Source organism: Hibiscus syriacus, unplaced genomic scaffold (genome assembly GCF_006381635.1).
Source record: "Hibiscus syriacus cultivar Baekdansim isolate YM2019G1 unplaced genomic scaffold, ASM638163v2 tig00001644_pilon, whole genome shotgun sequence".
In the NCBI taxonomy this organism is placed as follows: domain Eukaryota; kingdom Viridiplantae; phylum Streptophyta; class Magnoliopsida; order Malvales; family Malvaceae; genus Hibiscus; species Hibiscus syriacus.
The window spans coordinates 6,290,369-6,295,000 of record NW_024061878.1 but is presented as its reverse complement, the minus strand read 5'-3'; positions in this window follow the sequence as shown (position 1 = coordinate 6,295,000).

Here is a 4,632-nt window from a genome sequence, read left to right as displayed (position 1 = left end):
CAGTCGTCCTCATCACGTAGGAACCGTGTCATCCCTTGACCAGATCTCTTCATCACGTAGGAGCCGTGTCAACCCTAGATAACCAGACGTCCTCATCACGTAGGAACCGTGTTATCACCCTTCCTAAAGATGGCCAGAACTCTTCACCACGTATGAGTCGTGTCGTCCCCCGACCAGATCTCCTCATCGCGTAGGAGCCGTGTCACTCCTAGATAACCAGACGTCCTCATCACGTAGGAACCGTGTTATCGCCCTTCCTAAAGATGGCCAGAACTCTTCATCACATATGAGCCATGTCATCTCCCGACTAGATCTCCTCATCGCGTAGGAGCCGTGTCACCCCTAGATAACCAGCCGTCCTCATCGCGTAGGAACCAAGTTATCACCCTTCCTAAAGATGGCCAAGAACTCTTCATCACGTAGGAACCGAGTTATCATCCACCCTTAGACGACCAGACCTCTTCATCACGTATGAGCAGTGTCGTCCCCACCAACACGCATATCCAATTTATATGAAAAAAAGAAAGAGAACCAGACAAAAACGTGTTGTATTGTCGTCTTTGCCCTATTCTTGTTAACACAAGAATGTGCAAAGAGGGGCAGCTGTAGACACCCGTTTTTGTCCGGATCTTTTTTATATATTATTATTATTGTTATTTTAATTATTATTATTAGAATTATTATTATTATTTTATTTACATATTACATTCTGTTTCCAGGCCCAGTACAAAACCCGAGCCCATGTGATAACCCAACTAGGGTTTCCTCTCAAGCTTCAGCCGTCCCTCTCACCAGCCGTTGGATCTGGACCTAAATCAATGGTCCAGATCAGGAGATATTTAGGGTTTCAACCCTAATCCCCTAACTACTCAGCCACCGCCTTGAATTCCTCAGTTCCCAGCCGCCGCTCAAGCCAGATTCCCATCACCGAGCCGTCGTCGAGTTCCCGAGTCACCAAGCCGAGCCTCCCTTCCGATCGTATCTGATGAACGCATCAACAACAGTGACCAAAATCCCTCAAACAGTGAAAATGGACATAAAATCAGAAAAAAAAATCCAAAAGAAATCTTATCCTAATTCTAGGATATTATGACCCTACGAAAATCAATCATCCATCAAATATTAGCTACGCATGCAAGACTAAGGAGAGAAGATTAAAAAAAGCAAGACAGAGAAGATAGGGGACATTCGGTGAGAACCAAAGAAAAAAGAGAAATTCGGGGAGTCAAACCAAATGGAGAACCAACAGCAAAAAGTGAAGAATAAAGAGAGAGGAGATCTCACCGTGGGTTCGAAGCCGGTTGGGAACACCAAGAGCCGCCGGATTTCAAAGACATCGAGAGGTAAAGACCTTAGATCTAGTGGGCTAGGGTAGATTCTAGGTGAGACGGGGTGAGGTTCTGAGTTTAGGGAGATGAGAGGTTGATTTTGGGGGTCTTTGGCCCGCTCCGGCCACCGTGGGCCGCCGCGCACCGCCGTGAGGCGTCACCGGCGGCGGAGACTCTTCTTCTCCCCGATGAGGGAGTTGAGAGAGTTTAAAAATCCCTCTCTCCTCCCTCTGATTCTCTAGCCGAGAAAATGAGAAGCTTAGCCCGTTTTAGCCTTTAAAAAATACATATATAATTGAACCAAAACGACGCCGTTTTAGGGGTTCAGGGTATGCGTGTTTCAGCATGAAAGGGTAAATAGCCTATTTGGTCCTCGCATCTTTGTAACATCTTACCCGTGTTTCTCATATTAAAAGGGGTAAACCACACTTTTGGTCCATGATCCTTTGTAACCGCATTATTTAGTCATTAAATGAGATTTATTGTATTTCGATTTCGAGCCTTTATTTTTTAGAACTTATATTTTAGTCCTATTATTGCATGTTATGATAATTTTGTTATGATTAGACTTTGGGCATTATACTTGTAAATATTTTATTTTAGTCACTGATTTAATATTTCATGTATGTTTCTTTGATATTCGAATATGGCCACCACATTTATAAATCTTTTATTTTAGTCCTTATTTTACTTTTTTGGTTTAAAAATTATTCAGCCTTCATGTTTCTGTTTTAATTTCAATCTAGTCCTAAGTATTATTTATGGCTTATTCACATTTCTGATGTTTGTATTAGTTGTTGTTTGTGATTTGGGCCCTATTTATTTTGTAATTACTTTTTAGCCCTGTTAGTTTCTGCTTTTACTAATTTAGTCCATTATGTTTATGTATTTCTATTTTAGTCCTATTAATGTATGTTATGTCATTTTTTGTGGATATTTGACTTTGGCCACCATGTTTGTAAATATTACATTTTTGTCATTAATTTAATGTTTTGTAAATTTTCCTTGATATTTGAATATGGCCATGAAATTTGTAATATTATTATTATAGTTACTAATTTACATTTTGTTTATTTATGATTCAGCCTTTATGTTTTTGTTTATTACTGTTTAGACCTTCAAATGTCTATTTTTATTATTTTAGTCCTGTAAATTCATGTTTATGCTATTTCAGTCCTTTAACTTTCTGTTTTGTTATTTTAGCCATGTAAGTTCTGTTTTATCTATTTTGATCATTAAATTTCCTTATTTATATTTTAGTCCTATTATTACATGTTATATTATTATACTCATATTTTAATTTGGCCACAATGTTTGTATTAGTTTCGTTTTAGTCACTGATTTTGTATGTTGTATATTTTGGCTGATGTTCGAATTTGACTTTATGATTTGTAAATCTGTTTATTTTAGTCACTAGTTTGCATTCGGTTTAATTACTATTTTAGTCCCTACGTTTCTGTTTTTGCCATTTTAGTCTTTTAATTTTCTATTTTGCTGTTTTAGCCCTTTAATTTGTTATTACCATGTTAGTCATTGTAATTATTAAATACTTACTTTTTGACCATTATATTTTGGGTTGTAACATTCATTTGTATTTATTTCAATCTATATGTGTATCAAATGTAAATAAATATGCCTAACTCTATTTGTTGTAAATATTTTATTGTGCATTTTTTAATCATATTTATTTCCATTTCCTTAAGTATTAATGTTATCCGGATATTTCAAGAATGTATTTGTAGAACGGGTGTGGAGAGTATCACTTGACCGAAGTAGTACAATCTGATACAACGTTCAAACGAAATAAGACTTGAAATAAATTTAATTTATTTTACTGATTAAATCTCTTATGATTCAATGTGTTTTTATATGGCAATTTAATTTATGTAGAGGTCGATAGTTAATTTATATTCGATTCAATTTTTTTAGTCAATGTTGATGGAATATTCTTTTACTGATAAGAAATAGTCGAGTTAGCTTTCTCGATGGAGGATTACTAATTTCGAGATTTCTTTTCGGGTTAAAGAATTTTCTATAATTAATTAGTTCAAAGTGAATTAATCAATGTTCAATAAGCGGATCACATTTTAACTTTATATTCGACTCATAAATTCCACCCATTTACAACAAGGTGTAAGCGACACAGTACCAGTTTTTGGGCGTTGTGAGGGTGCTTACCCTTCCCCACACGTAACCGACTCCCGAATCCATTTAAATGAATCTTTGGTAACACAGACCGAATTTTGTCTTAAGAAATGATTTTTCATAAAAAATGATTTTTCTAAAAAATGATTTTTCTTAAAATTGTTTTGCAAGACGTTTTTAGGTATTCGACTTACCTAACCCAAAGGTCGATGGCGACTCTTTTCTATTTTATTCAAATCAATTCCAAAATCATCAATTTTTCCAAACTAAAGTCATAATCATTTTTTTAAAATAATATTTAATTGTTTCACTTAAAAATGGTTATGACAGCTATCTACTAACTCAGCAACGAGTAATGGCAAAAATCAAATTCATTGTAATATTTTTCGCCTGCAGACGTGTCATTTACGATATGAGCATAGGATGCTAACTGATATGAGTAGTTCGTGAACAACTTAAATTCGATTTGATTAAAACCGAGATTTTTAATTAATAAAATTATTTTATTGAACGCATCAAGTTAAGATATATGTTGAATCTTTTCACTTGGAGTAAGTGTAATAAAATTCTAATTCGATGTAATTATCAACTTCTATAGGCGACAACCGTCGGATGCAGTCAGGAGAGTAGAGTTGATTACAGTCGACGGTGCCAGAAGTAGAGGACGATCAAGGCGGAAGTGGGAAGACTGCTTGAGATCTGATTTGAAGGATTTAGCCTTTACCGAGGACATAACATCTGATAGGAAATTATAGAGACTTAAGACCAGAGTAGCCGAGTAGTACGGGTCACATCCATAGGGTGTGTCATCTCTGTCTTCTTTTAATTCCTTTGCAGTAATTTCCATGATTTCTACTTTTTATACGTTTCTATCATTTGAATTTATGAAGGCTTAGAACTAGAATAGCGGAGTAGTGTTGCCTTAGTTTAGGTTTTATCCCATTTGACTTTATTACTTCTCATAGCTTGCTATCGTTGATTACTGTGTATCCTTCTCTTCATGTTTCCTCTTTTTAAGTTTAGTCGGGTCTTACGTTTCTGTCTATTTGCAGAGATTTTTACGCAGGGATTAATTTGCATGGAGTAATTCTCAGTAAAATCGCGCATATGAAGACTGCATATGAAAACTATTCAACTATGTATTTCTTTATTAATTTAT